At 45.9% G+C, this 25703-nt stretch overlaps 2 long non-coding RNA genes across 3 annotated transcripts in view; one reads left to right on the forward strand and one right to left on the reverse strand.

Moving 5' to 3' along the window:
* Positions 1-1685: 1685 nt before the first annotated feature.
* LOC111092993 lies at positions 1686-16658 on the reverse strand. Of its 2 annotated transcripts, XR_005380297.1 has the most exons (4): positions 16534-16658; positions 4335-4514; positions 3777-3820; positions 1686-3602 (listed from the first exon to the last, which is right to left on the reverse strand). It is a non-coding gene; the product is annotated as an uncharacterized LOC111092993 (long non-coding RNA). The 2 variants fall into 2 exon arrangements; XR_005380296.1 differs by lacking the exon at positions 16534-16658 and having other exon boundaries at positions 4335-4807.
* Positions 16659-17489: 831 nt separating this feature from the next.
* Positions 17490-25703, forward strand: part of LOC111093039 — a 30614-nt gene continuing 22400 nt past the window's right edge. Inside the window, exon 1 of the long non-coding RNA XR_005380298.1 lies at positions 17490-17744. This is a non-coding gene — a long non-coding RNA (uncharacterized LOC111093039). The remainder of the gene's footprint in view (positions 17745-25703) is intronic.

Below are 25703 nucleotides of genomic sequence, written 5' to 3' on the forward strand. Positions count from 1 at the left end.
GACATCCGGGCTTCTGGTCCATCCTCTGAGCATCTGTTCTGGCCTTCCCCTCCTGGTTGTAGGGGAGCTGCTGTGACCATCAGTTCGCCGAACTGCACCCCCCAAACCAAAGTTGGGGGGCAGGAGACTTCCCTCAAGTCCCATTGGCCAGAACTGGGTCACATGCCCAGCCCTAACACAGGACAGGAGAGAGCTGGGCTCCAGGCTGACCCCGCTGAGTACGCTGCACCCCAGACCTGAGCACCAATTGGGGGTTCTGCTGGAAAGGAAGAGAGCAGGACTGGACATTTGGTCAGAAATCAACCAAGCCGCCAGGGCTTATTGAGACTTCGTTTTTTAGCATCTGCATTATTTTTAACTGGAGATGTAAGACTGTCAAAACAAGTGAGTCACCATGCCCTTCTCACTAAAACCTGGTGGATTATTAATACTTCCATCCAAATTCCTGGGGAGACACAGATGCCTGGATGGGATAAGGCAAGGATATGTCAGGCTGCCCTTGGAAGGGTTTAATGTCCTCACACCAGGGGCTGGGCTGGGCACCCATGTGCGGGGAGCTGGTAATTAATGGCTTTTAGGCATTCACTGTATGACAGGCACTCTGTCCAGAGGGGAGCAAAATAGGCATTAAAACATTAAAGGGAAAAAAACTAATTGAGTTGTCCAGATACACCATGGTGGCTCCAATAAGGAGAGGATCCTCCTGGCCCCCAGTGGTCACTGAAATGGTTCAAAAAGCCATGGGAACACCAGGACAGGAGCCAAGGTACCAACATTCTGACCCAAGCTGAGCACTTGCTCAGCCTCGGTCTCCTCATTTGTAAAAACCAGCATTTGGTATCAAAGGTCAAGATCCTTGTGGCTTAGGTCCTCTGTGGCTGCAATCTTGAGTCAAAAATGACAAGCAGGACTATTTGGGACTAGTCTGAATCCAGCAGCCCCCTGGGTCCTTGTAATTCCCTCCTCCAGACGGGCAGAGACAATGCCGTGGTGATGCTGGGATGATGATGAAGGCGAGGGTGCTGGCTCTATGCCACATGCTGCCCCCGTGTGTTGCCTCATTTCACTCCCTCAACAGCTCCACGGAATTGCTACTTTTATTAACCTCATGTAACTGAGGCCCGAGGCAGCTCCTGCCCATATTCACCTCTGATGGACTAAACTGGTGATCCTCTAAATGCATATGTGAAGCCCTAACCCGCAGTGTGACCATGGTTGGAGACAGGGTCTTTAAAGGGATAACTAAGGTTAAATGAAGTCCTAAGGATGGAACCCCAATCCAATAGGATTGGTGTCTTCATACGAAGAAGAAGGGACAGGAAGGATGCACAGAGGAGAGGCCACGAGAGGACACAGTGAGAAGGTGGTCATCTGCAGGCCAAGGACAGGGGCCTCAGAAGAAACCAATCCTGCTCACATTTGATCTCAAACTTCCAGCCTCCAGAACTGTGAGAGAATACATTTCTGTCATTGAAGCCACCCAGTCTGTGTTTTGTTACGGCTGCCCAGGCTGACAAACACATCACCCAGTGATAGAGCCAACATGGGAACCAGGCAATCTGACTACGGAGCCATACGCTTTAAAAAAATTTTTTATTATTATTATTTATTTTATTATTTTATTATTTTTATTTTTATTTTATTAAAAATTTATTTTAAAAAATTATTGTGAATGTGTATGAGCATGCACAAACATGAGTCAGGGTTGGGGGAGATGGTGCAGAGGGAGATGCAGACTCCCCCACTGAGCAGGGAGCCCAACATAGGGTTCCATGCCAGGATCATGATCTGAGTCAAAGGCAGATGCTTAACCGACCAAGCCCCCAAATGCCTCTCAAAGCCATATTCTTAAGAACGTCATTGTCTACAATTCAATTCTTTGATTGGAGAGGTGGGGAGTAGATCTCCTTTTGGCCAGGTCTGCGTGTACAAAGTACTCAGATGTCAAATCTTACCCCCTTCCCTCCTTACTCTACATAACAAAATACACTCTATTTGAGATTCTCCAAGACCCAGGTTTTGGGTGGAAATGGTCCCAGGAAAATTGGGGCCAGAATTCCATGGGTGCCTAGAACTGTCTGGGTAACACGCAGAGCTGGGTCATGCCTGTAGGCACCAGAGATTTCAGTCAGAGATTTTAAATGGTATCGACATCTGCTTCCTAGGGAATAGTTTTGATGCTGCCCTAATCAAAGAGACTCGGATTTAAATCCTGCCTTCCCCAGGTGTGGGACCTTGGGCAAGTCATGTCACCCTCTGAGCCTCAGTTTCCATTTGTCACATGGAGAAAATTACTCTCAGAAGGCGTGCTGGGAAGATAGAGAAGTTAGTACGTGGGCATCTGCTTCACAGATGGTCTTAATTCAGCACCACCTGACCCGAGGGACCACCTGAAATCCCCTTAGCTTCATCAAAGCAAAACCCACAGTTACAAATCCCCTGGCAGGCAGCCGCCGGTCCTTTCTGGAAGGAGCTGGGTATAAATTATAGATCACAATCTTTCAGATCAGCTGCAGTTCTGGTTCTCGCCTCACTACGGGTGGAGAGGGGGTGGGGGAGAATGGGCAGGCTCCCTCAGAGCACTGTTCATGGCCCAGGGGATCCCTGCTGCCCCTGCAGAAAGCCTGCCCCCAGCTTCCCTTCCCCCAAAGAGCAAGTGCCCCTTGGGCTGGGCTTGCTCCCCTCCCATCAGCCTCCAAGACTTGGAGCTGGCCACAGCCTGAGCCCCAGCCCCACTGAGCATGCCCACTCCATCCTCCATCCCCAGGGAAGGGCTCCCTCTCTAGAGAGCCAGAGGAGGAGCCAAATGCAGAGGAATCATGTGTTTAAGATTGGGAGGCTGCAGGAGGCCAAGGTGCAAGCAGCCCTGTCTTTATCAGCAAGGCCTGCCGAGCAGACTGAGGGCGATTCCTTGCTTCCTTCCTGTGCCCATGCACCCTCCCCACCACCAAACACACCCCTGGGGCCGTGGTGTTCCTAAGCCTCTCTCCAGGGAACCCCCAGCTATTGCAAGCTGAGCAAGCAGCCCATGGGGAGATAATGTCCAGATCCACCCGTTTCTCTCCCTGGGAATTCCGGGGTCCTGCTAGCAGACGTAGGGCCCGGAGCCAGCCAGCCAGCTAGGATTCTAACCAAATTGCCTTCCCCGCCTTGTGACTTTGGACAGGTCACTCTCCCCGCTCTAAGTCCCATCGTCCTCATCAGCAAGAATGCAGATACCGATAATACCCATATTACCAGGACGCTGAATTAAATGAACTAACACGTTTAAAAATGAGTAGTGCAGGGCCTGGCAGGGAGTAAGCTTGAAACAGAGGTTATCGAGCTGGGATGCAGGGTCAGGGCCAGAGCAAAACCAGCGAGTAGCAAGGGCACAAGATGCAGGTGCCTGAGAACAAGGGCTCCTTAAAGTTCATGGGCTGGCACCTCGCTTACCTCGCTGGCAGTATGTGCAGGGCACCAGCCAACATCTGCATCGACACTCAGAGCGGGTAGGGAGGGAGGGAGATGCAGGGTGCAGCCTCTCTCACTTCTCTGGGGCTGTTTCCACATCCAAAATGCTGAGGCCAGCACGGTGGCCCTTCACTGTGTCCATCCCGGAGCTGCGTGGGGAGCAAACAAGAGAAGGCAGGGAGGGGGCTTGGTGGGTCACTGGCGAGGATGCTCGGATCACCATCCATCCATCAATCCTTGTCCTGCAGCTCAGCACCTCTCCTGCCCCACCTCCCCGCCTACGGAGTGGAAGGTCTCTCCAGGTATTTAAAGTCTCCATTAACCTTGTCCAGTTGCCATTTGATTGTCTGGCTCCGTATCTCTGGATCTGAGGACAAGAAAGCAAAATTACCCAAAACAGGAGTCAGCCACACAGTGCTCTGTAGCAAGACCTCTTCGTCTCGCCTCCACTTTAATTTTTTAAACAAAACCCACCAATCCCCCAACCACCACCATCAATGAATTGAGTTGCAAGGAAAATTAGGTAGCAGCTCAGATTTTAATCAATATTTGCTTCGGCCAGGAGGAAAGAGGTTGCTTCTTTCGCCTGTCCCTAATCTGCAGTGTTAATTATCTTGGTTACATGCTAGCAAATTAATTATGAACTAATGAAGTTAAAGGAGGTTATTTGTTAAGGAAAACTGATTACATATTGTTAGCTCTGAGGGATTAAATGGGAAACCACTGTCACGAAAACAGCTTTAAAAATTAGGCGTGATATGTGATTTGTGGGGTTGTGTAGCCAGAAGGATGCTGCTGGACTCTGGATCACAGGCCACCACCCCCACCCTCCCCTGTGGTCGGGTCCTACGGAGATCTGCCCATGTTATGGGAGAGCTTACCTGTGTTATCTGCTCCAGGTGAAAAGGTATTAACACTAGAAGAGGCATCTTTCCTTGAGGGGGGCGTGAGAGAGAGCGAGAGGTGGGCAGGGGTTGCTGGGAGAACTGGAGGTGTGCGTACATATGCAGATGCAAACCCGATGTCTTCTCAGTGGGCAACGCAGCGGGATGGCAACTGCCCTACTCGAGGGGGAACAGAGTAGGAACCATTAGTGGCTCTGCCCTCCACGTGGGTTTCCAGATGCTTCCTTGGAAGCAGCAGCAGTGCTGAGCTGGAAGGCAGAAAGCTCAGGCTTGCTCAGGCCTTGCATATCAGAGTCAGGGGAGACAAGCCTAACTGCCAAAGGATGGACTTTCCAACCCGAGCCATCTGCGAGCCACACCTGCAGGACAGAAAGAAGGAACAGGACGGGCTCCCAATGTGAAGGTTCATCCAGGGCTTTGCAGGCCACACTATGCGAGGCAGAAATCGCTAGCTGCCCACCAAGATTCATCCTCCTGTTCTTCCTTAGAAGAACTCATTCTGTGTCCCTCATGAATAAATCTTAAAAAAAAAAAATTCATTTAAGTCAAGGGGGCAATGCATCCAGCTAGGAAAAACCACATTTCCCAGATTCTCCCTGCACCTGAGGAATGCAATCTGGTCAAGGAAATGCGAGCTGAGGTTACCGGGTATGATATGTGAAGAGAACAGAAAGCTGGGAGGCACGTGTTTGTTCTTCTCTCTTCTTCCTTTCCCTGCCTGCCCTGCAGGTGTGATGGCCGGAGCTCCAACAGTGCTTCTGAAGCAGAGGCAAACTTAAGCATGAAAGCTACTCACTAACAAATGTGGGGCAGGAAAGACGGAAGCCGCCTGGATCCCTGATTACGGTGGGGCATCACCCCAGCCCTGAAACACCTGCCTCTGGACTTCTACGTGGGAGAAAAAAACAGAAAACACCTGAGGTGGTGTGTTTGTGCTATGGTTTTTATTGGGAGGTGTGGGGAGGCTCTTTATCTCTAACTCACACAATAAGGATTGTGGCCATTTCAGCATCGGCTGTGGGTGACCCCAAAGGTTTGATTCACTCAGTTTGTCAGGCTGGGAAAAGAAATGGTATTTATGAAGAGGAACCCCTTGTGAAATGGGGGAGTGGAGATCGGGCCATGGTGTCTCTCTCTCACACACACACACACACACACACTCACTTGCTACACACACTCACTCTGCTCTTTCCTCTCACTAGCTCAGAATATTCCAGTTCCTCTGAGGTTCAAACTCATTCCACCCATGTGTTCAGATAAATGGGGCCAACGTAGGCTTGGGGTTGGGGTTGAGTGTGTGTTGGGCTGCCAGGGCCCTTGCTTCCTCTACCTCATCCACATCCAGCTCTGCTTAGCAGCTCCCCCTCTGAGGCCACTGAGCAGGGACTCGACCTCCTTCAAAGCCCCAGGAGTCTGTCCATCTGACTCTGAGAGAGTCCGGCCCGGAATGGCTGCTGTCAGGAGTACCCCACACCCACCATGGTGTGGAAGGCTGGAAGCCATCCAGTCTCCCTCCCTCAAGGCAGTAGAGACCCTGAAGGGGGTCTCATTCCTCCATGACATGTACAAGAGGAAAACCAAGGTTAGGAGAGGCAGCGACACACGTTCCCAACATCCAGTCTGACGGATACAGAGATCAACAGCGGCCCCTCCTGCCACCTTCACCCACTTCACCCATGCCAGGCTGGGAAGATGGAAGCTTTCAGTCCTGTGGCCCCATTCATTCCGGACTGGGGGTTACTAACCCAGGCTGAGCCAAACCACACTTTCATACAGCCCAAAGAAAGCATTAACTTAGCCCTATTCTGAAACAGTGCTGTCCACCTGAAGTAAATGCATGGCACATACGTAATTTTAACTTTCCTAGTAGCCACATTAAAGAACACGGAAACACATAAGATCAACTTTAATAATATTTTATCCGATTCAATATATCCAGAGATTATCATTTCAACCTGTTAGTAGTATTAAATCACTAATGAGGTATTTTACATTAGTTTTTCATACCAATTCTTTAAAATTGGGTGTGTATCTTGCACTTTCGCACACCGTAGTTCAGACTAGACATACGTCAAGCGCTCAGTGGCCACAGGTGGTAAGTGGCTGCCATATAGAAAAGCAGAGTTCTAGAAAATTAGCGGAAAACTTCACATTCTTTAAAGGACAAAGCACCTTGTAAACACAAATATGCAATGATAAATATCAGTCGGGTCTGAGAATGCCTTTTGTCCTGTCCCCAACCACTTGATATCATCAATTAAAAAAAAAAAATTTTAACAAAATATCTTTGTTTTAGTTTGCCTTCTCCTGACCAGGCGAGAAGTGGTCAAGGACATTTTTATAGGTTGATTGCCAGTTCCAATGTCTTCTGTGAAGTGTTTTGGATCCTTTGCCCATTTTTTAAATTGGGAACTTTAACTTTTTCTCATTGAATATTTTTATTATTAACTCTTTGTGAGACCTGAAGAAAAAGTTTTCTCTGGTCTGTGATTGCGCTTCATTCTGTTTACTGTGCCTTTTGTTGATCTGAGATTCTTTTGTTTTTATGCAGTCAAGTGTGTCCCTCTTTTCCTTGGTAGCATCTGGGTTTGATGACTTAGCGAGGAAGGCGTACACTCCCCAAGATTACAAAAATATTCTGCTATATAGTCTGCAAATATTCTATTCTAGTTTTTTGTTTGTTTAGCTCTTTGCTCCATCTGGAGTTTATTTTTGCCCAGCACTGTTCCTAGCACAGCTCACAAAATGTCAGCCCCTGGTGCTTGCTTGGGGAGGGTGGGGCTCCCTGGAAAGGTGAGAAATGCAGATGTGCAGCTGGAAAACAGCTCTCATGTGACTGTAGGGCTGGGAAGTGACGAGGGTGGAGGCTGGTGGCTCAGGCATTGAGGTCTTTAGATCCCTTAACAATCCCAAAACCATCGGCAGCGACTTCCAGGCAGCCTTTCTAACCCCTGAGGACTTCACTTTATCCTCTACGGAATGAGGCTAGTAATGTCTCATAGCATCCAGGCTGCACGGATAAAATAGTCTCTCCGTGGCTTCATTTCCTCCTTTCTAAATGGAATAAGAGGGACACCTGGGTGGCTCAGTGGTTGAGCATCTGCCTTGGGCTCAGGGTGTGATCCTGGGATCCAGTCCCACATCAAGCTCCCTGCGAGGAGCCTGCTTCTCTCTCTGCCTCTATGTCTCTCATGAATAAATTTTTTAAATCTTTAAAAAAATAAAAATAAATTAGATAAGAATGTCCCTCCTCAGCTCCTCAAAAGTTAAAAATAGAAGTACCCTACAATCCCACAATCGCACTACTGGGTATTTACCCAAAGAATACAAAAACACGAGCTCAGAGATACATGCACCCCTATGTTTATAGCAGCACTATTTACAACAGCCAAATTATGAAACAGCTCAAGTCTTCATCGATGGATGAATGGATAAAGAAAAGATGTGGGGTATGTATATATACACAATGGACTACTACTCAGCCATAAAAAGAATTGAGATCTTGCCATTTGCAACCACATGTATGGAGCTAGAGAGTATTGTGCTCAGTGAAATAAGTCAATCAGAGAAAGACAAATACCATAGGATTTTACTCCTATGGGGAGTTTAAGGAACAAAACAAATGAGCAAAGAGGTGGGGGGAGAGAAAGAAAGAGACAAACCAAGAAACAGACTCTTCACTATAGAGAACAAATGGTTGGCTACCAGGGGGGAGGTGGGGCGAGGTCCGGGGGTGGGGCAGAGGTATGTACAGCTGATGGGGATCACACAGTGCATTTGTTGTGATGAGCACCAGGGGATTAAAATAAAAACTTAAAAAGAAAAAAAAAAAGGTTGTCCCTCCTCCTAGTGAGGTAAAATTAGCTAACACTCTGGCTTACAACAGTTTACCTCCCTCGTGGTCAGTGAGTTGACGAGGCTCAGCTAGGTGGTTCTCACTGGACGTTCCCTGTCCTTGCAGTCACTACAAGGCCATCAGCTAGAGCTGCGGCCATCTGAGGGCCTAGCTGAGCCGGGTGCCTGAAGCAGCTCACTCACATGGCCGGCAGTGGATGAGACTGCTGGCAGGGGTGGGGACTCCTTTGGGCAGGTGGTCAGGGAGGACTTCTCTGAGGAGGTGACATTTTAGCTGCAGCCTGAATGCGAAGGGGACAGCCATGCACATGCCTGGGGGCAGCCTGCTTCCAGCTGAGAAAACAGCGATTATGAAGGCTATGATTCGAGAAGGACCTCTGCTTGGAAGATCTAGTAAGTCCCGTGGGCAGGTGGACCCAACTGGCCGGTGAACAAGGCAGCTGATGCTCCCTGCCTTGGGAGTGAGATCTCCAGGAAAAAAAAAAAAGAAAGAAAGAAAGAAAACCCCAAGAAGAGGTGGCTGTGCAGAAAGCCTGCCTAGCACAAGGCTGAGGAACCGGGGATTGTGGCCAGGATCCTCCTTCATCTGGAAAACTGCCTCACTTGCTTAGGGCCTTCTTACTGAATTAGAACATTTGCCCCATTCTTCAAGTGTCATACCTGCCACCGGCGACAAGTCGGTGACAGCGTACCCCAGCAGAAATAGCACGACCAGAGACAGAATGCAAGATAACAAGCCCCCTTTTAGGAAGCCAGCCCAGCAGGCGCCCCAAACACCCCTCACTCTGTTCCTTTCTCTTTGACGTGAACAGCTGCACTAATGGGAGTTTACTCATCAGATTAAAAATAATTTGCTAAATATCACAGCGGAGTTATTTCTAAGTGGCTTCAGTTACTGTAATAAGATGCAGGGTCGGGTTAACAGTGAGGTGCATCTAGACAACAAAAGCAGGGATTTGAAACAAAATGCCAGATAAATCAGACACGCATTCGTAGTTTAATTAGGTGGTTTTAGAGCCTGGATCAGTTAGCTATTTGAACTCCCCGATTCAAATGCTAATTGCATCTGGAAACACCCTCATAGACACACCCAGAAGTACTGTTTAGCCAAATGTCTGGGCACCCCATGACCCCGTCAAGTTGACAGGTAAGATTAACCATTTCACCTGGTCCATATATTAACTCACTTTACTGGAACACTTTCAGGTGGGTCTCATCATCACCCCATTGCCTAGATAAGAGAATGTGAGGCCCGAAGCTTCTAAGCCCGCCAGAAGCCTCACAGCTAACATACAGTGCACTCCAGATCCGAAGCCAGGTCGCCGTGACTTCACAGAGGGCTGTTCACCTTCCTCTGGCATCTGGCTGCAGTATGGGCCTAAACGCCGCGCATGTGTGGCCAGTGGGTACAGTAGTCTGGGCACCCCATGTCTCAAGAGGGGTTGCAGAGTCTCTTGCTCAGGAGAAAAATGCTATTTGCGTCTGGAGCTCACTCTCTATACAAAGAGCATGCTTCCCTGGCAAGAGGAGGCTGGTCTAGAATTTTGTTAACCGTCTCCCAGCAATTTGGACCTCAAGGTGCCACATTTTTTCCATCCTAATGAGGAGGAATCCAGAGGCTTTTTTGGAAATGTTCTCCTTGAAATGCAGAGACAAAGCCTCCAAAGTTAAAAGCTAAGGTGGCCTGGGCAGCCTTTTGATGCCCTGCCTCCGCCAGGGTCAGCCCCCTAGCCAGCCCAGGCAGGTCCTGCAGGGAAGGCACCTGGGGCCTGCAACCTGTCTCCACACCCCTCTGCTCACCACCCTCCCACCCCCAACCTAGAGGTCTTCCTGGCTCCTTCTCCCAGAGACTGGCCTCTGGCCCTGTGCACCTGGCAGGTAGATAAAGGCAGGGTGAGTCACAGCTTCCTGGAAAACTGTGGTCTAGACGAACTCCCAGAGGGCAGGTGGGTGTCAAGACAAAAGACTCGACCCAGCCAAAGAATAGGAAAAGGAAGGGTTTTTATGTAACAAGGAGAACACCAGGGAAACTTCCCACCCGGCAGATCCTCACACTGTAACACTGGGGTTTAAGCTAAGGATGCATACCCTCCACCAAGGGCTTGCACAATGGGGAATACAGCAGGGAATTGGGGCAAAAGCCATGCAGGTGACTGAGTCCAGGTCAAAGTCCTGAGGGCCAGCAAGGGGCGGTGTCATCAATTCTTTGGCTCTAGCTGGTCTGGTAACTGAGTGCTCGAGGGGTTTAGGTCCCACAAAGATAACTCGAGGGTGTCAATCTTCACTTTTGAATCAGCGCAATGAACACTGGTTCATTGTCTTTGATAGGATTAGGCTGCCTGCTGACCAGCTAGGGGCTGGTGGTTCTTCTACCCTTTCACAAGGTGGCCAGAGCCTAAAAGGAATTTTCTTTTCTCTCCCTCTCTCTTTTTTCTTTTTTAAAGATTTTATTTGAGAGCACACATGCACAAGCAGGGTAAGGGGCAGAGGGAGAAGCAGACCCCCAACTGAGCAGGAAGCCCCATGGAGGGCTCCATCCCAGGACCCTGGGATTGTGACCTGAGTCGACGGCAGCTGCTCAACCAACTGAGCCACCCAGGCGCCCCTAAAATCACTTTTCTTATCAAGAAAGCTATGCCTGTGTTTGTCCAGGGACCTTGCACACTGGCTTCTCCAGGAAGCTTGTCCAGGGTAGACTGTTGTAGGCACACCAACAGCCAAGGTTGGAGAAGTGGGGACCTGTAGGGTCAACCCAGAGTCGGGCCATGCCTCCTCCTCTCTGTTCAGCTCAGTCTCTGCTCCCAGGGAACCAGGACTGGGTCAGGGGATCAGGGCCCAGAAACTATTTTCTAACTTAATGTGTCCCAAGGTATAACATGTTACAAAAAGTCACCTGAGATCTTGCTAACAATATGCAGGGTCTGATTCAGCAGGTCTAGGGCGGGGCCAAGCCCCTGCTCACCTAACAATTTCCTGGTGATGCTGATGACTCTGACTCCCAACCTGCACTCTGAGTAGTGAGGAGGATCTGACTCATCAACTGCCCTCCTAGCATGTACTGTGGCTTGAAGAGGAGACATCCCAGCAGGGGTTAGGAGGTGCACAAAGGAACAGCATCAAATAAAGAACGTATGAGAGCTTGGGTGTCAAATGAGTGGTCACTTGACTTGTCTGTGCCTTGGTTTCCTTAGCTGTAAAATGAAAATAAATTTTTTAAAGAGATTTATTTGAGAGAGAGAGAGTGTGTGGAAGCAGGGAGATGGGAGGGGCAGAGAGAGAGAGGGAGAGAGAGAATCTTAAGCAGGCTCCATGCTGGGAGCTGGGCATGGAGCCCGACTTGGGGCTCAATCTCACGACCTTGAGATCATGACCTGAGCAAAAATCAAGAGTTGGAGGCTCAACTAACTGAGCCACCCAGGTGCCCCCAAAATAAATCATTCATTGCAGTTTCTGAAAAATTAATGTACTCTAATTTATAAAGTCTGAGTTACTACTTTGATCAATCAAAATATCAGAGATCAACACATTTGCTTACAGAATCACATTCAACCAAGATGGAGTAATGATTTTCAATACCACTGGACATCAAAGAATGATAGATATGTGACCCCAAGGGAATAAACAAGATAAGACCTATGATTGGCTAGTTTGCTGCCATCAGAACATTTCCAGACAAGGTACAGGAAAGGGAAACCCAAGAGGAGCCCAGTGGACTCCCTGAATTGAAGAAACAAATTTAAGAGTTTGGGGAGGCTCAGGATGCTTCAGGTTGAAGGATAGAGTGCTAGAGAGGAGAGAGTTCTGCAGAGCTTGAGTACTTGGCAGAGATTGATCAGCACATATAGACAAGGAAACTACCATAGGTCATGGAAAGAACCTCCCAAAAGGAGGACCACAAATAGTAGCTATTCCCACCAACCAGTTTGGAAAACTTCATGGGCTTTGAGTATTCAGAAAGCTCTTGCCTTAGTAATAGAGAATAGTTAACCCCGGATAGCACTGCTCTGGCCCTGCCTGCCAAATCTTAAAACTCAGAAGAGTCAAAATGTAATTTAACTGCATGTCAGAAAAAAGCTCAAGAATTCAAAAATCCAGGACCCAACAAGGTAAAATCACAATATGTGACATCCAATCAAAGATTATTTGGTTAAACATCCAACTCTTGATTTCAGCTCAGGTCACAATGTCAGGGTCATGGGGTCAAGCCCTAGATTGGGCTCTGTGCTCAGTGGGGAGTCTGCTTAAGAATCTGTCTTCTCCCCATCTCCCTCTGCTCCTCCCCAACACTTGTGCCCCTCTCTATCAAAAAAAAAAAAAAAAGAATGGAAGTTTTTCTTTTTATGAAAGATATTTTTAAAAGACCATAACCAAACTTCTAGTAATGAATGCTACTATGTCTCAAATAAAAAACAATCCTGCATGGGACTAGCAGATTAGATATTGCAAAAGAAAAGATTATAAATTTAAAGACAGGAGTAGAAATTATCCAGAATGAAACAGAGAAGGAAAGTAAAGATTTTTTTTTTTTAATTAAAAGTGCATCAGGGACACCTGAGTGGCTCAGTCTGTTAAGCATCTGACTTCAGCTCAGGTCATGATCCCCAAGTCCTGGGATCGAGTCTCAAATTCAGCTCCCTCCCCTGTGCTTGTGCTCTCTCTCAGATAAATAAACAAATAAATAATCCTGAAAAAATAAATGAAAAGCTGAGACAACTTCCAGCAACCTAATATATGTGTGATTGGAGTCTCAGAAGGAAGTGGGAATATGAATAGAAAATATCTGCTGCTGATTTAGTAGGTCTAGGGCAAGGCCCAAGAACCTGCATTGCTAACAAGTTCCCAGGTACTGCTAAAGCTTTTGGCCCAAAAACCACACTTTAAGAGCTCTTGCTCTAAAACAGGAATTGGCAAACTATAGCCTGTGGGCTAAACCTACCTCTTCTATAAAGTTTTACTGGAACACAGCCATATTATTTACATATTCTCTATGACTTCTTTCATGCTATAAAAACAGAGTAGTTGCAACAGAGACCGTTAGGTCTGGAAAGCCTAAAGTATTTACTATTGGGTCCTGTACAAAATAGTTTTGCTCCCCCGCTTTAGGTGATAAAGTAGGGCTCTAAGTGTTTACAGCCAAAGCACCAGCAGCTGACTACTGCCACTCACAATGCAGAACTGACTCAAGAGGGCCCAGCACAGAGGAAGCTGCTGCTGAGAGTTAGTTTCCCAGGTGATATGTCCAAGTAGAATAGGTGGTAACAGGTGGTAGAATTTGGTGGAAATGAGGTCAGGGCATTGGACCCCATCTTCGCTGGGGCCTGTTGGAACCACTCTGCTGCTACCTTGCAAACAACCATCTTCCAGAGAGATGAGGAAAGCTATGTTCCCTCTGCCAGGAATGTTGGAAGCTATTACTGTTGAGGAGGAAAAACCAATGGATGGAATGAAACTGGAACAGGAAGTCATTTTCTCTACTAGGGCAGCCCAAGGACAAGGAGTACAGGGCCTCAGGCGCCCCTATCCACCTGTACATCCAACCAGCCAGCCATCTCATCCATCCTTCTATCAGTCCAGCCATCTAGCCACTTATTCTTCCAACCACCCACACATTCTATGGATATTTCCAGCTACCATCCAACCTTCTTCTATCATCCACCCACCCTGCTTCAGCTATTACCCATCTATCCATTGGGTAAATCCATTGAACCATCCATTCATCAAAAGAATGTTTACTGAGCACTGTGCTACTTGCTGGAGATGCAGTAGGAACAAGGATGCTGTCCCTGCCCTTATGAGGTTTACAGCCTTGGAGGGAAGACAGACAATGAGTGATTACACACAAATACAAATCAGAATGACATTTGTGTTAGGCGCTATGAGGAAGTACAGGTAAAACCAGTCCCATCAGGAAGGCTAAAGAAAGCTTCTCTGAGGAAATGATGTTGGAACTGGGGCCTGAAAAGGGTGGCATGGATCAGGTGAGGCAGGAGGAAGAGCCTTCCAAGAATCAGATAGGGAGCTGAGCAAGCAGAATGAGTGAAGGGGAGGGGCAGCAGCTGAGCCTAAAGAGGAGGAGGGACCAGGGGCCCACCCTGCAGGCCAGGTAAGTAGTTTGGCCTTTGTCCTAAGAGAAGTGGGGTAGCCATGGAAAACTTAAGGGTAGACTATGTGATTATACCAGCATTTTGACACAATAGGTGTGTTAGTTGATTGTGTAGATGTGTGTGAGGGTGCATTTGATGAGAGCCAGAGTGCAAACAGGTGAATAATTTCGGAAACTGCTTCCAGGCAAAAAGTGAAGGTGGCCCAGGCTTGGAGGGAGGAGGAGATAGAGAAAAGTGGACAAACTCTAAACTATAGCCTTAGCTTAGGCCCCATGTCAGCTCAGAGGGGGCCCAGAAGAGAGGTCTTAGGAGTGGCATTGGGGTCCTGGCCAAGAGGGAAGGGGCCTCAACAGGATGCCAAAGCCCCACTGCCCCATTTCACACACTTCCAGGGCTTTCCCTTGCAATCAGCTGACCTGCCTTGTGCCAGTGCACAAAGGCTCGGTTCCTGGGTCAGGCACCACCAGGGTGACCCATTGTCCTGTTCACCCAAAACTGAAAGGGTTTCCCAGGATGCAGGACTTTCCGTGCTGGTCAGCGTAGGCCCAATATCTCCTTGGGTGGTGGAGGTCCAACAGCCTTGGAAGGTAGCCTGGAAAGCGTAAATCCCAATGTCCAGAGAGAGCTGAAAGCTCACGCTCCAGGTTCTGAGCCAACTGGAACACATTTATTGAGCATCTAAGAGCCCCATCTCCACTTGCAACTTTCTCCACTTACAGAGTGCTTCTGTGACTATCATCCTTCTGGGCCCCACAACAGCCTCATGAAATAAGGAGGATCAGCCATGTATGACAGATGAGGAAATTAAGACTTGGGATGGCAAGAGTCACTGTCAAATGGTTTGCCTGAGGGCTCCCAGCTAGGAAGGAAACTCCCACATCCAGTCCTGTGGAACCAGGTATGGCCTTATCCTAGGGCTTCGGCGGGGAGACGAATGTGTGTCTCTGAGCCTGGCCTCAGAAAGCTTTCTGCCTTGAGCAGCAGAAAATGGCATCCACAAGCCATGATTCCACAGGACAAGAGAAGAAACATGCAGCCATGAGGTCTCAGTAGGAAGGACACAGGCAAAAAGCCACTGAAGATGGATCCAGAAGGACTGATCAAACCTGTGTCTCTTCATTGTGGCTCAAAGTTCGTGGGCCAGATCATAGCTTCGCCACCCCAGGTGGGTGACAATACAGACTCTTACCCCATCCCAGACCTATCAAATTAGTCTCTGCAAGGAACGGTGGCCCAGGACTCTGTTTTTAAAAGCTCAGCAAGTGGTTCAGATGATGACCCAGGCCTGAGAACATTCTCCAGCCAATTTCTGAGGTTTCTCCAAACCACACCAATACCTTAAACATACATGGGACTTCCTTGAGCAGGTTCTTAGCAGGCAGCCACCTCTGAGACAGGTAATGTTAATATGCCCATTTCTCAGACTAGGAAAACTGGTCCCCTGTGAGACCAGCTAGTCCATGGCTCATTTTGCTTGGCTTTAATGACATCCAGAACCCAAACTGTCTCAGATCTGTGCTTCTAATGGACATTAATCCACAGGTCAGCAGACTTTTTCTGTAAAGTGCCAAACAGTAAATATTTTAGGCACGGTGGTCTACACAGCCCCTGTTGCAGGTCCTCAACTCTGCCGTGATGGCCCCACGTCTAAGACACTGCATGAGTGAGTATGGTTGTGTACCCATAAAACTTCACAGATATTGAAATGTGAATTTCCTATGTTTTAAGTCACAGAATATTTTTCTTCTTTTGATTTTTTCCCCCAATTACTTAAAAATTTTTTAAAAAAATTCTTAGCTCACAGGCCATACAAAAACAGATGTCAGGTCAGACTTCCCCTCAGACCATAGTTTCCCAACCCCTGTACCAGTCCATCTGCAACAGCCAAGCAACTCTCCATAGCAGTGAGTGGAGTGGACCCCGTGGGCAGTTTTGGTCTGGGACTTTTCACTTCACTACCCCTCCCACCCACCACCCACTCCCACGCATGATCCTTCTTGCTTGTCCGTACACCTGCCCAGCCTGATTTCTTTTTCAGATCTGCACTCACCACTTGTGCCTGAACAGAGTCAGCACTACCCACCACCTCACTCCACCTTATCAAGCCTAGCCCACAATCCTATTGACCATCCCACTTCAGAGAGACCCAGTGATTAATCGGCACATTACATGGACATTCGAGGTTGGGCACATATACTTTTAGAGAAAAATCATACCCTCTCAGCCAGTTTGCAACCCACAGCCTACGGTGGAGAGGCATACACAGCTCTGGGTAAGCCTGTGGTCAGAAGTCACCCTGGCTGGGTGCTTTTTCCCAAGCAGCCCCTCTTGCATTTTATCCTGAAGTTCTTGTGTGATGCTGAACTTTTTCAGTGGATTATTTTAGCTACCAGCCAGTTCTGTAATCTTTATCCCCTGCGGCCAAGTTCAAAGAGAATTCCAATGTGATTAAGTAAACATATGCGAGTCGTAGATTTATGTGCTACTGTGCTATTCTTTGTGATGTTGGCATTGGGCAGGGAATTATAACCGCTCCCCTGTGCTCAGTTTATTTCCTAAGCAACTAACTCATCAGTCCCCACTGTGGATGAAAGCACTTCTTGGGACATTTGAAATTCAAAGTGAACTGCATTCAAGGCTCTATCAGTTGAAGAGGATGGGGAGAGAGATCAGGAGAAGGAGATGATTATAAGAAGGGATGGGTGAAGAGCAAGCTGATGAATCTACTGTTTGTGAATGCACGTTGTTCACAGAGAGAAGCAGAAGCAAGTCTCAGGTATTTCAGCCCATCGTGACTGAGAAATTGAACTGTAAATGGTACCTGGAGCAGTGAGCTGTAACTGCCCCACGCAGGGAGTTAATGGAAACGTGGAGAGCTTTTCTCTTTTAACAAAGTACTTGAGCAATTATCTCAGGACACCCACTGTGCAGGGGGACCATGCAGGCTGCTGGGTTACTGAGGTAGTTAGAGGCAAAATAAATTCCCTGACAGCCTTGGCAGGCCAGATGCTCTGGTCCTGAATTGCCACCAGCAACAAATGACGTTTGGGACCTAAAGCCCTTCCCAGCCCTGTCTTCTGGGAAACAACTGGTCAACAGATCTAAGTCACAGCCCTACTTCCTATATTATAATCCCATCTAATCCTCAATCACTCAGCAAGGAGGTTTTATCATTACTCCACCCTTACACATAGAATCCCATTTTACAGTGGAGAAAATTGAGGCTCAGGGAGGTTATCGAGGCAGAGCAAGGGATGGAAATAAAGTTAGCTGGTTCTGAATCCTGTGCTCTTTTCATTAGGCCGCAGTGATAGGACCCTCAACATCCTGAAATACTCTCATACCTCAGCCTTCATATCAAACTCAAGTAACCTCTCAGGTCAAATCAAGACTCACTGAGGAAGACAAAGTATATGATACCAATTAGGTAACTGGAAATTTGAATACTGATTTGATATTTGGTAATATTTTAAGAATCATTATTAATTTATTTCAGAGGTGATAATTCTATTACAGATAATGCGTTTTACAAATAGAGTCTTTATCTGATGTATTCTTATCTCAGATGCATCCTGAAATATTTAAAATGATTCTGTAGTTGAACTCTGAAGAGTATGGGTCATTGGAAGACCTGAGAGCCTAGGCTTCAGTGGGGGAGATGGTGCTTGGGTGGTACTGGGGTACCCAGGAGATGCCTGGTCAAAGATAGTGGTGGCCTAGCAGAACCTTGGGAAGCCCATGGCTCCACCTGGTGGAAGAGGATTTGATCCTCAGCATGTTTAAGTTAGTTCATGGGACCTTCCTAAATTTTTGGGCTTCAGGGGCAGCGATCCTGTGTGTATAGCTGGGGTAGAGTCAAGTTAATTGGAAGTATTACTTGTAATATGACTCTTCTATATGCATAGGCTACTAAGGTCTACAGAGTGTCAGATGACTTAAACTTTTAAAAGGTAACAATTTCTTACACAAACCTGAAGGACTTTTTCTAGATATTAAAATTTTTTGGTAGTTTCTTACAGAAGAAAGAACACGGTGGTTTCTTCTACTCAAGGTCATATAAGTCCTAATATATTTGGGTTTGTTTTGTTTTTTTAAGATTTTATTTATTCATGAGAGACACAGAGAGAGAGGCGGAGACACAGGCAGAGACCGAAGCAGGCTCTCTGCAGGGAGCCTGATGCGGGATTCAATCCCAGGACCCCGGATCATAACCTAAGCCAAAGGGAGACACTCAACCACTGAGCCACCCAAGCATCCCTGTATTTGGATTTAAACACATAGACTTTCTTTTTCCTTAGCAAATTTCTCCCAAACCAGTAATGCTCAAACTTTGGAAGGCATCATACTCACTTGTTAAAAATACAATTTCTTTCAAAAAAAAAGTCCCAACAAATAAAAATCCAGGAACAGATGGATTCATAAGTGAATTCTACCAAACATTTAAAGAAGAATTAATACCTATTCTTCTCAAATTATTCCAAAAAATAGAAGAAGGAAAGCTTCCCAATTTATTCTATGAAGCCAGCATTATCCTAATACGAAAACCAGATAAAGACACTACAAAAAAGAGAACTACAGGCCAATATTTAGTGAACAGAGACACAAAAATCTTCAACAAAATGTAGGCAAATTGAACCCAATAATACATTTTAAAAACCATTCACCACAATAAATTGGGATTTATTTCTAACGTGCAAGCGTGACTCAGTATTTGCAAATCAGTCAACATGATACATCATGTCAATTAGAGAAAGGATAAAAACCATTAAAAAAATCATTTGATAAAGCACAACATCCATTCGTGATAAAAAGCCCTCAAAAAGTAGGTTTCGAGGGAATATACCTCAACAAAATCAAGTCCATATGTGAAAAACCCTCAGCTAATACCATATTCAATAGTGAAAAACTAAGAGCTTTTCCCCTAACATAAAAAACAAGACAAGGATGTCTACTCTCACCACTGTATTCAATATAATACTGGAAGTCCCAGCCACAGCAATCAGACAAGAAAAAGAAATAAAATGCATCCAAATTGGTGAGGAAGAAGTAAGATTCTCATTATTTACAGATGACATGATGTTCTATATAGAAAGCCCTAAAGATTCTACCAAAAACTGCTAGATCTAATAAATGAGTCCAGGATGACCACAGGATATAAAATCAATATACAGAAATCCATTGCATTTCTATATACTAATAATGTAGTAGAAGGACAAATTCAGAAAATACCACTTACAACTCCACCAAAAATAACAAAATACTGAGGAATAAGCTATAAAACATTGATGATGAAAGGAACTGAAGATGACACAAACAAATGGTAAGATATTCTGCTCATGGATTGAGAGAACAAATGTTAAAATGTCCATACTACCCAAAGCAATCTACAGATTTAATGCAATCTCTATCAAAATACTAATACCATTTTTCACAGAACTAGAGCAGATAATCCTAAAATTTGTATGGAACCACAAAAGGCCCCAAACAGCCAAAGCAATCTTGAAAAAGAACAAAACTGGAGGTTATCACTATCCCAGATTTCAAGATATACTACAAAGCTGTAGTAATCAAAACAGTATTGTACTGGCACAAAAATAAACACACAGATCAATAGAACAGAACAGAGAGTCCAGAAATAGACCCATGATTCAATTTATCTTCAACAAAGTGGGCAAGAATATGCAATGGGAAAAAGACAGTCTTTTCAATAAATGGTATTAGGAACATGCAAAAGACAGCTACATGCAAAAGAATGAAATTAGACCACCTTCTGGCACTATACATAGAAATAAATTCAAAATGAATTAAGGACCTAACTATGAAACCTGAAACCATACAAATCCTAGAACAGAGCCCAGGCAGTAATTTCTCTGCCATCAGCCATAGTAACCTTTTTATAGATATGTCTCCCAAAGTAAGGGAAACAAAAGCAAAATCAAACTATTGGTACTACATGAAAATAAAAAGCTTCTGCACAGCAAAGGAAGCAATCAACAAAACAAAAAGACAACCTACCAAATGGGAGAAGATATTTGCAAATGACATATCTGATAAGGGGTTAGTATCCAAAATACATAAAGAACTTACACAACTTAAACCAAAAAAGCAAATAATCCAATTAAAAATTGACAGAAGATACGAACAGACATTTCTCCAAAGAAGACCTGCAGATGGCCAACAGACACATGAAAAGATGCTCAGCATCACTAATTACCAGGGAAATACAAATCAAAACCACAACAGGATATCACTTCATATCTGTCAGAAGGCTAGTATCAATAACACAAGAAACAACAAGTGTTGGTGAGGATATGGAGAAAAAAGAACATCCATGCACTGTTGGTGGAACTTAAACTGATGCAGCCACTGTGGAAGACAGTGTGGAGCTTCCTCAAAAAATTAAAAATAGAATTATGGGGATAGGGATCCCTGGGTGGCGCAGCGGTTTGGCGCCTGCCTTTGGCCCAGGGCGCGATCCTGGAGACCCGGGATTGAATCCCACGTCGGGCTCCCGGTGCATGGAGCCTGCTTCTCCCTCTGCCTATGTCTCTGCCTCTCTGTGTGTGTGTGTGTGACCATCATAAAAAAAATAAATAAATTTTTAAAAAAAAGAATTATGGGGATAACTGGGTGGCTCAGTGGTTGAGAGCCTGCCTTCAGCCCAGGGCGTGATCCTGGAGTCCTGGGACTGAGTCCCACATTGGGCTTCCTTCATGGAGCCTGCTTCTCCCTCTGCCTGTGTCTCTGCCCGTCTCTCTCTGTATCTGTCATGAATAAATAAATAATCTTTTACAAAATGAATTACCATGTGATCCAGTAATTCCACTGCTGGATATTTACCCCCAAAATACAAAAACACTAATTTGAAAAGATACATGCACCCCTATGTTTATTGTAGCATTATTTACAGCAGCCAAATTATGGAAGCAAACCAAGTCTCTATCCATAGATAAATGAATAAAGAAAATGTGGTATGTATATATATATATACAATCAAATACTATTCAACCATAAAAAAGAATGAAATCTTCCATTTGCAACAACATGGATAGAGCTAGAGAATATAAGGCTGAGTGGAATAAGTCCGTCAAAAAAGACAAATACCATATGATTTCACTCATATGTGAATTTAAGAAACAAAACAAAGAAAAAAGTGACCAAAAAAAAAAAAGGACTCTTAAATATAGAGCATTAGTGGTAAAAACAAACAAGTAACAACAAAAAACAGATTCTGGGACATGCACCACCCCAGTCTTTTCTGGGTTGGTCTTGGAGAACCAGGGCCCTTGACAAACCCTAGACCCCCAGGGCTATTCTCTGGCTCAAATGAAGGGATAAAAAGATGACTTAACCCTCCACTTCCCATTGGTTCCATAAGCCAGAAGTATCAGAAGTGAACTGTTCTTTGTGAACAGTAATGGAGACTCATAGGAAAGAAAAACACGATAGGGAAGAACTGGCTTTTTCCCAAATAGGAAGAAAAAACTGTAGGTTTTTCTTACACATACACATATCCATCAACTGATGAGTGGAAAAATAAAATGTGGTTCACCCATAAAATGAAATTATTCAGGCATAAAAAGGAATGAAGTACTGATTCATGCTTCAACACGGATGAGCCTTGAAAACATAATAAGTAAAAGAAGACAAACATAGGAGTGCTGGGTGGTTCAGTTGGTTAAGCGGCCAACTCTTGATTTAGGCAGTCACAATCTCAGGGTCCTGGGATAGAGAGCCCTGCATCAGGCTCTATGCTCAGCACAGTCTGCTTAAGATTCTCTCCTCCTGGGAACCTGGGTGGCTCAGTGGTTGAGCATCTGCCTTTGGCTCAGGTCATGATCCTGGGGTCCTGGGATCGAGTCCCACATCAGGTTCCCCGCAGGGATCCTGCTTCTCCCTCTGCCTATGTCTCTGCCTCTCTCTGTGTATCATAAATCAATCAATCAATCAATCAATCTTTAAAAAAAAAAAAAGATTCTCACTTCTCCCTCTGCCCCTTCCCCTCCCAAATAAGTAAATAAATCTTTTTTTTTTTAAAGACAAACATAAAAGGCTACATGTCCTATTACTCCATTTCTGTGAAGTGTCCAGAATAGGCAAATCCCTAGAGACAAAAACAAATCAGTGGCTGTCTGGGACTGGGGGGACAGGGAAGGAGAAGTGTCTGCTATGGATACCGAATTTTTCCAGGGAGTGATAAAAATGTTCTGGTATTAGATAGGTGGTTGTTGCAAAACCTTGTGAATATAGTTTGAACTCCTGAATTGTGTACTTTAAAACAATGAATAGATCATATGTGAATTATATCTCAAAAAAAAAAAAAAAAAAAAAAGCCCAGCTGATGAAAAGCCACCCAAGAAATTGTCCTCCCATGACCTGCTCCAAGATCACTCACAATGTCCACTGCAGCCTGACACAACCAGAGTCCCTCATGAGGGGCATTTTGCTACTACTCACATCTGTTGCTGAGGGGACATTGTTTTACCACGTGACTCTAGAGAGGGGCACCACCCTTACAGCTAACCGGATCCATGTGGGAGGAGGTCTGGGGGTGGGGACTGGAACACCCATAGCCTGCCCAGAAACCTGTGACTTCAACAGCCTGGCTGGAGATGACAGCTTACATCAGTCAGATCTCTCTGGAATCTGGAACCAAGAGAACAAGGCACAGAAGAGTGAAGCCCATGCGCAACGAGCAGAGAGGGCGTGAGGGAGATCTATGTTCAGAGCAGCCACTGGAGCAGGCAAGAGGGCAGAAGTCAGGAGGGAGCAGCAATGATATAAAAGCCAAGGAGGGCAGTCAAAGGAGAGCAGAGAGAGTGGGTAGCAGAAAGGGTGCCCCTCCTCTGCAGCCTCCTTGAGATGCACTCAAATTTCTTTTCAGATTCTCATGGGTCCCTGTGGTATCGTCACAGTAACCACATGCCCTTCACCTGAGCTCATCTGAGTGAGGTCTAGTCTTTGCACTAAAAGGAACCTGATGACAACACTCAGCAGGTTGAGTAGACCATGGCCTTAAGGATGGGTTCTTTGGTGAACCATTCCTTACAAAGAAAATAGCAGATCTCAAATGACCTCTTCAGAAGCCCAGCAGAGAAAGCACTGGACTCCTGTCTGAGAGTCTACATGTAGGACTCCAGGACCTATTTTAGATATTGTCCTCAGAAGCCCTTAGATCTGCCCAGCAAAGAGAAATTCCTGTCCGGGACAGCCATGTGTGAGGTATAGGCTTCCACAGCACTGACCAGTTACATTTTGGTGTCTTTCTTTACTTTCCTTTGTCTTCTGACTTATTTGATATGATTTACCCTCTGAAATCCACTTAAGTTAGCCTAATATGTATAAGATAAAAATTGATGTGGAATAATAGAGGTAGTGAGACCAGATATCTTATCTGAAGTGACCTTGAACTTATCAGTATTCTTCAAAGTAAGGAGAAGACATTTCACATCTCACTTTTAATGAAGAAAAAAAACTGTTGCTGGAAATATTTACCTTTCATCTACTGTGCTGAGAGATGGGGGAGATTTGTCAGCTTTCATCTCCACTTGTTTAATTACCGGGAAATGAAGTGCGCCTGAGCCAGCAGGATCATGAAGTCTCACTCTTGCTGCAAAAGTTGGCAGCAGGGGACCCAGCAGCCTGGCCTTTCATTTTCCCAGATCAAAGCTCAGCCAGGACCAAGATGGAAGAAGCATCCTGATGAGATGCACTTGAAGATGAACCAGGTAGTGGGGTCCAAACCAGAGAGGTCACTGGACCAGTATCTCCCATGTGGTCATCCCTTCCTCCCCTCCCACTCTAAGAGTACAGTCCAGGACCTGCGTGGCCTGCTAGAGTATCTGCCCACACAGCACATGCCAGGCCCCAACTAGAGGCAAGCCCAGAACACCTGTACACCTACTGTGTTAGTCTGAACTCAAGGTACTCCTTGAGTACCTGATTACACCTGATTCCAGCTGCTTTGGACCTTCTAGCCACAATCTCAGGCTGGTCCTTTATCTGAGCCTCACCTACACAGCCCAGGTAGTTGGACACCATCCTAAGAATAAGAGCAGAAGATGGAAAATGAGACAAATCCGGCCTTCTCCAAGGACAGACTGCTCATGATATGGAAGCTGGGACTTAGTCTCTGGTTATAAAGGGCCTGACAGGTAACCACAGGAATGTGGATGGGCAACATCTGAGGAAGGGCACTGTCAGGTGTGATTGACAGCATCCAATCCTCGTAATATAGGGGGTAACTCTATGATGTTCACCTCTAAAATAAGTGTTGAATTAAACATTTTTAAAGGGTCCTTCCCGCTTTAACAACTTTATGATTCTACTCATTGAGGCTCTTCTGTAACAGAACTAGGCTAGCTTCTGAAAAAGACATGTGGGATGATGATGACCATGATGATAATGATGATTGACAGCAGCTAACACTGACTGAACATACATTATGTGCCAGGTGCCATACAGAGACTAATTTAATCTTCAAAAATACCCACGGGGTCAGAACCATTATTATCTCCATCTGACAGATGAGGAAACAAAGAGTTTAAGTAACTTTCCCAAGTCAAAACTTTTAAGCGACTGAACAGGATGTCAAATAACAAAGTGACCTTACATTCCAACCAAGGAGACAAGACTAATCCACAGGAAACAACGTAAGAGGAAAATATGAGCTAAGGTTAAATTGTGCAGTCCAAATGGCAAGCTCTAAAGCAGGCACCAGAAAACTGTAGCACATGGACAAAACAGCCTACTGCCTGTTTTTGTAAATAAAGTTTTATTGGAACACGGCCACACCCATTTGTTCCGTATTCTCTATGGCTGCTTTCACGTGGCAATGACAGAGCTGAGTAGTTGTGACAGAGACCATGTGGTCCACAAAACCTAAAACACTCACCATCTGACCCTTTAAAGCTTGCCAAACCCTCTCTTATGGTGACCAGATGGCTGGGTTTTCCCAGCACTGAAGGAGTACCTGAGATGAAAGACTTAGTTTTAAAACCAGTAAAATCCTGGGCAGACTGGGACAAGTCGGTCTCCCTACCTGCTCTAGAGAAATTCAGAGGAAGGTCAGATCCATGCGAGTTGCAGAGTTGAAACAGGTGGGCCTTGAAAAACACGTAGGATTTGGACATATGGTGGCTGGGACATGGGTAAGGTGGATGGAGAAAAGCATTCAAGACGGGAGGACCAGCAGGAGACTGGAAGAAAACCAGACTGGGACGTCTGTGGACATCCCAGTGAGGAGAGGGAGAGGTCCCCTTGAGCGGCGAGTGTTGGTGGGAAGCTAGAGGTAGGTCCACTAACCAAAAACGCGGAGGATATGCTCACGCTTTGTTGGTGGCAGTGTAAACTGGTCCCACCCGCTGGTCAGCTTGCAAACATGTAT

Source organism: Canis lupus, chromosome 28, assembly GCF_011100685.1.
Source record: "Canis lupus familiaris isolate Mischka breed German Shepherd chromosome 28, alternate assembly UU_Cfam_GSD_1.0, whole genome shotgun sequence".
NCBI lineage: Eukaryota > Metazoa > Chordata > Mammalia > Carnivora > Canidae > Canis > Canis lupus.